The 7275-nt window shown below is 34.5% G+C and overlaps 1 long non-coding RNA gene across 1 annotated transcript; it reads right to left on the bottom strand.

Moving 5' to 3' along the window:
• Positions 1-3266: 3266 nt before the first annotated feature.
• On the bottom strand, positions 3267-5748 carry LOC148553899 (uncharacterized). Its single transcript, XR_015892042.1, has 3 exons — positions 5467-5748; positions 3483-4192; positions 3267-3394 (listed from the first exon to the last, which is right to left on the bottom strand). It is a non-coding gene; the product is annotated as an uncharacterized LOC148553899 (long non-coding RNA).
• Positions 5749-7275: the final 1527 nt, after the last annotated feature.

Here is a 7275-nt window from a genome sequence, read left to right as displayed (position 1 = left end):
TTTTAAAAGTGTGCCTAGTGGGTTGGTTTTGGCTATGTTTTGAAAGCATGCCAATAGGAGAAGATATGACTATGCTTTTTAAGCATGCCAACAGGGTAATATATGGCTATACTTAATAAGGGTGGCTATTGATGACTACAAGAAGATATGGCTACGCTTAAAAAGCATGCCAATAGCTGAGGATATGGCTACGCTTTTGAAGCGTGTCAGTTTCTAGGTTATGGCCGCATTTATTAAGTGTGGCTGTTAAGCACTACTGTACAATATAGCCACGCTTTTTTAGCGTTGCTATAAGTTAGCTCAGAAAACCTTTTTTTCATTAATCTTCTTAATAAAATCTTACAAAATTCATATATAATTTTAAATCATAGACCAAAATTTATGTATGTATTTTAAATCAATCAATTCAACATATATAGTCGCCAAAAAAATAGACTTTGATTACAACACAACATTCTAATAAAGCACCAAAAATCAAAGTCATAACAACTACCCATGAATTTCTAATACATGAATTATAATTCTAACAACTATCACATATCTACTTCTTTTATATACTTAATTACAAAATATTTAGTGTGATCATCCACTGTGAGCTCCATTATTTTTATCACTGGCCAGCACAATTTTAATTATTGTTATGTTAATGCATCTTATAAAGGCTAATAAGTAATACAAATCCAATTCTAAATCCAAATTAATTAAGAATGAAAATGGCAAGGCGAAGAAAAGAGGAATCGGAAGAACCAGTCAAGCTCTAATCCCATAGGAAACCAGCATCCACCATCAAGACCAAGACCTTAATCAATTATAATATATTATAGCTTCTTATATGTTCTTAGAAGGAACAATTGTGTGTGTGTACAAAATGGGATTTATTTATGTGCTGAGTTATTATCAAATCTCAATAAATAACAGTAAGCAAGTCTAAAACGCATAAATCAAATCATGCATGTTTCTCTTCATCTACTAATAGAGATTATTTAAATATATCCTCTCTTTAGTAACCCTACTTATACACTAACTACTAACACATATTCTACAACACAATGCATAGACACCTCTAAAAAAAACAAAGAGCAATCAATAGTACACAACTAGAAAACTCAACAACCAACAATGCATATTCAGCTAGCAATAGTAGCATGAACTACAACAGAAAATTCAACATGAAAAGATGGAATTTTATAGTCCTGAACAATAGGGCAGTGACTACCTCTTTTTCTCTCATTTTTTTATCAGCATCTCTCTATGACACTAATATGAAAAAGATAATTACTTATATCATCAGTTGGTGGAATGTGAGTTGATATGGAGGAGTGGGGAGTATTTCTTAGTTTACTACTTAAGGCATCCAAAGGAGAATTTTGGAAAGCTTGCACTGAGGTTGCTATCTCTTCATCACTCATTCCCGGGTTGATTTGGTGCAACATCACCTTTAATAAACCACAAACACTGTCCATCTTCTTTTCTAATGATAAGAACTTGTCGTTAGGGATGGCAACAGGTCCTCATGGGGCGGGGACATGCCCCCCGCCCCCGCCCCCCACCCCCAATATCTGTCCCCGTCTCCGCCCCGTCTCCATGACGGGTAACGGGGGCTCCATATCCGCCGGGGATCTGGGTCTCCGCGGATATCCGCGGATTTTTGTAAAAATTAATAAAAATTGAAAAAAATGAAAAAAATTAGAGAAAATCAAAGATAATCCTCAATTGTCATTACAAACATAATATCCATAGTCTTTAAAGACTTAAATAGCAAAAACAAACATAAATATCCAAACATATCCATAAACAACCAAATATTACATAAACAAGTTACCATATTCATAAACAACCAAATAAAGTACATGACATCACAAAAACATAATTCCACCGTCTCAATCTTCCTTTCATCCCGTAATGGTAGTGATGGTAGATTTTGACTTACTTGAATCCTACATCAACAAGAAAAAAATTTAAAGTTAAAATCATATAATAACTCAATAAGTCAATAATATAAAAACAGTGTGTTATATGTAATTTAATAGTTTACTTACGTCAACATCTCCTTCAATATTATGAATTGTGTAGCACTCAAATCCTATGTTAGTTGTGGTGCCAAGTTCATTCCAAAGCCAATCTTGATTACACATTAGAGGCTCTAACGTGTTCGGACGCAACCGACTACGATGTGGTGTAACAAATCGACCACCCGTACTAAATGAAGATTCAGAGGCAATGGTAGAGATAGGAATCGCCAAAAAATCCCTAGCAATAGCTTGCAAAGTAGGAAACTTCGCCCCATTTGACTTTCACTAATTTAAGATATCAAAATCATGTTCAGTTTGTGGTACCGGTCTCTCTTCAAGATAATAATCCAACTCACTCTTTGTATCAATAAATGCGGATTCCTCACTTACATGTGCAGCAAAATCAGCTTGCTAATCTTCATGACTGAACTTCCTCCCCTTTGAATTTGAAGGAATTGATGGTGGTGGCGGCATATCTAATTGAGCAGCTTGGTCTCTCTCTCTTCCCTTTGTTGCATATTCTAAAACTAAGTCTTGCACTACCCTTTTCACTTGACCAATTACAACACATGCCTCCGTCTCACCATATATTTTACGAAAAAGGAAATTCAATAAATACATCTTGTACCTAGGATCCAAAAGAGTCCCAATAGCCATAACTGTATTAATCACACCCCAATACTTTTCAAACTTAGTTATCATACTAGTAGCCATCATTTCAATTATCTCATTTCCACAAATTTTCCACTCCATCAAAGCCAACTTAATCACACAAACCTTAGGGAAAATAAAGATTTGATGTAGGATAAGTTGTTCCAGAAAATAATTCAGTCACATCAAAGAATATCCTCAATCTTTGAAAAATCTCATCCGCCATATCCCAATCCTTCTCACTAGGCAAAGATTTATATTGACTCTCACGCAATGACAATCTTTCAAACACATCTCTATACATAATTGCAACTTCAAGCATAAAAAATATTGAGTTCCACCTTGTTTTACAATCAAGACAAAGATTTTTTGTGTAGGGTATTTTAAGTTGTGCACATGTTTCCTTAAATTTTTCTTCTCTTTTAGGTGTTGCAGTCCAATAATGAACAATATCCCTCACCCTTTCAATAGCATGTGAAATAAGTTGTAACCCATCCTTGACAATCAAATTTAATATATGTGTACAACATCGCATGTGAAATAATTTACCACCCAAGATAAAGTTTCTATGTGATATTTTAGTCAAAATATTCTCAATCATAACGTCATTAGTACTGCAGTTATCAACAGTCAAAGTGGATACCTTCCTATCAAGATTCCAATCCATCAAATAATCTACAAGAACCTCTGAAAGTACCTCAGCCGTGTGGGGAGCCGGCACATATATAAACCTGTAATGATAATTTAGTACAATTATAAACAAGACAGCTTTGCAATCATATAAACATTCAAAAGAACCTATAATGATAATATTATTACCTCACAAGACGGCTTTGCAATTTCTAAGAATCATTAATGTAATGAGCTGTGATAGCCATATAACCTTTGTTTTGGTTGCTTGCTGTCCACATATCAGTTGTAATTGCAACTCGACTTTTATTACGCTCAAGGACATTCATTGTCTTTGATCTCTCATCATTGTAGAGCTTCAAGATGTCACTCTTTAAAGTGTTGCGAGTAATCACCTTGAAGAGAGGTTGCAAAGCATTGCAAAATCGTCGAAATCCAATGTGGTCCACAATAGATAGCGGATACTCGTGAAGACAAACCATAACTGATAACTCTTTCCTTGCATTTTCTTGGTCGAAGGTATATGCACCAACCACAACTGTTTCCCCACTAGTTGTTGGAGTTGTCTTCATCATACATCTCTAGTGGTGCGGAGCTTGCAGCTTTTGAAGTGATCACGTAAGTGCGAAGTGTTTTGTTTTGGGTCACCAAGTAGCTTCGATTTGCAATAATTACATTCAGCCTTTAATTTTTCCTTGATTTCCACAATCTTAAAGTGATTCCACACTTCAGAGGTTAACTTCCTCTTTCGAACACCACTTGTAGAGTTTGTCGTTCCTTCATTAGTAGTTGCGGTATCCGTTGGGGGTTCTTGTGTAGTTTGAATATTAGTGCCTATAGGCTCTTCCGATGGAGTACTCTTCTCAAGAGTATTGCTCAATGCATCCAAAGAAGACATTCTATAAATCATGAAATATAAATCATGAATCAAATTCACTTTAATCCCAAATCAAATAAAATAAAATCTGTTATGCTTATAATGCCTACTGTGATGCTTATAATAAATAAAAGTGGTCGACACAATTGATACCTAAAAAGAAAAAATAAAAATCTTATATCTTGTTGCGAGAATGCTAGTTTGAGTATTGCTATTAATACAATGATTAATTCAATAATACTTTAGTAAATACTCAAAGAACTGTAAATAACGGATTTTTTGAATTTAAATGTACACACACAAATAATGAGATTTAGTATCACTTGAATAACTATACGTTTCACTTTTATGACCAAATATATATTAGAAGAAATTTAAATATATTCACTTATAATCAACTGTGTAAATACCACAAAATGTGTTGAAGATATTATAAATGAAATGAAAGTCGGTTTATTTTTGTGTGTCATTATGTCAAATACTCAAATCTAATTAATTATTTCAGTAGAACTAGACACCGGTAATGATGAGTTAATATCAGAAACAACATGAATAATACACTTTGCTCTACCAACTATTTTATTTTAAAAAAAAACGAAGGAGAAGATGATGGATTATGGCTTTATGCAAAGCTCTCATTTGCCTTTTTTTTTTTGGTGACTCTTATTTGCCTTTAAAATCATTGCAAGTGAACTATTTAAAAAAATTAAAATTAGGCATTCAAATAAGTATTCATCTTTATGAATCAAATTCACTTTAATCCATATATATGAATCATTGCAAGCGAACTATTTAAAAAAATTAAAATTAGGAATTTAAATAAGTATTCATCTTTATGAATCAAATTCACTTTAATCCCAAATCAAATAAAATAAAATCTGTGAGTTACGATCTGTGAGTTATTATTAAGTAATAATCTTAACAAAATTGCATGTCGATATCAAACCAGGATGAATGTTGCAAATTTTTTAGATTTAAAAATCACATTGATATGGTAATAATCACAAAAAATTATAAAAAAAAATCAAAATACCAAATTTAGAATCAGAAATTTAGAACTCAGAACCTAATTACCCAAATTTAAAAATTCAGAATCAAATAACCCTAAATAGAAATCAGAATCAGAAGCCTAATTACTCTAAATAAAAAATTCAGAATCAAATCAACCCTAAATAGAAATCATAATCAGAAAATTCAGAACTCTAAACCTAATTACCCTAAATCAGAAATCCAGAACCAAATCAATCCTAAATAGAACTCAAAAACAAAAATTTCAAAGCCACAAAACTGACTTACCTGACGGAGAAAAGGGGCAGACCAGTGAAGAGCCGAAGACCAGCGACGAGGAGAGGACGATGTGGCCGCCACAGTGAGATCGAGACCTACAGTGAGCGACCGAGCCACTCAAGGATTGGGAAGCGGCACTGAGGAGAGGAGATGCAAAGGAGAGGTTAGAGGAGAAGAGATGGTCAGCGGTTGGCGGTCGGCGATGTTCGAGAAGGAGAGGAGAGGAGACGCGGCAGTCAGCAGTCGGCGGTCGGCGGTCGGCGATGTTCGAGGAGAGGAGACGAGACGAGATTTTTCACGGTGAGGAGTGAAGAGGAGAGGAGTTTTTTGTCTCTGAAGCAGAGTAAAGCATGTGTGAGTGTGAGCAGTGAGTATAATGTGACGGCTAGGTTTTCTTTCTCCAACAATGAATCATATATTATATATATACTAAGGGCATTTTTGTCTTTTCATATACACGGGGATTAAACGGGTCTCCACGTAGTGGGGACCTCTACCCCCGTCCCCGCCCCGTTTATTATACGGGGCCCCGTCCCCCGTCCCCGCGGGTAGAAATTACCCCCATATCTGTCCCCCAGCGGATAAATCCCCGCGGGTACCCGCCCCGCCGAGAATTTTTGCCATGCCTACTTGTCGTTGTATTCACCTTTGACTTGGCGAATCTCCTCATCCTTTTTAAGAGAGCTTCTTGTAATTAAAGTCCCATAACAACGAACTCGACCTGGTTGGTCCTTTTCTAGCACTGCTACAAATGTATCCTCATGGTTTTTCCTACCTCTATATGGTTTTGAAGTTCATTCTATTAAAAGTGACAACAACAAAAAAAATACAAAGTCACATTAACTTAATATTAATACAAATTTATTTAGAATTTATATTGTACAAATCCAAATACAAATACAAACAATTCACAATTGTTGTTTGTGTTTTAGCATCGATTTCTTTTCCTTTTTTACTTGTGCGAGTTGCTATGAAAACTTCAGCCTTTGATGATTTTTCATTGTTCTCTTTAGAGTCACACTAGAGCATGAAGAGAAAAACTTATATGAAGCATACTAACTAGATAATATAACATGGATATAAAGGAGAAATCACAAAAAAAGTTATGTTACCAGCTGCTTGCGCACTATTCCAAAATTTGTGGATCTCATTTGGTAGAGGGACATATTTGCGTTATGTATTTTCAGTATTCTTAGCAGACATAGGCTAAATATAAACATGAAAAAGAGATACATTATTCTTAGCAGACACATTTTATTTCTCTTTCAAAATTGCATCACCTTTTTTTAAAACACCAAGTCTAATCACATAAAGAATCAAGGATAGCTGGAAGAAATAGAAAACATATAACATTACCTTGATAGCTAGAAGACTCCAATACTAAATTAGTTTGCGAAATTGAACCTCAGGTATCTCTAATGGTTAGTACTTTATCATTTCTTTCTTTGTGTTGTACTTCAAGAAATGTTATTTTTTATTTTGCCCTTGTATTTTTTCCATGCACGACAGAATTTCTACATTACCTACAACTTTGAACTTATTGGAAGAATAAACTTTTGCTATGTAATATGTAACACCTTAATTAGCCTAAGCCTTATCTCGCGTCATAAAGCAAAGGTTAATCAGAGATTACGACAGTTCTAAGCTCATACATAATATATAGAGTAAAGTATCGTTTTTGTCCCCAACGTTTGGAGTAAATCCTATTTGTGTCCCTAACGTTTAAATCGTCCTATTTGTAACTCTAACGTTTGTAAAAGTGATTCAATGTTATCATGCCGTCAATTACACATCATGAGTGCTTTAGTTTGAGTTTTA

The sequence above is a fragment of the Arachis ipaensis genome, chromosome B7 (genome assembly GCF_059453495.1).
Source record: "Arachis ipaensis isolate K30076 ecotype BB chromosome B7, ASM5945349v1, whole genome shotgun sequence".
Taxonomy (NCBI): Eukaryota; Viridiplantae; Streptophyta; class Magnoliopsida; order Fabales; family Fabaceae; genus Arachis; species Arachis ipaensis.
The sequence above is the reverse complement of the archived record's forward strand: the minus strand, read 5'-3'. Positions and strand labels throughout refer to the sequence as shown.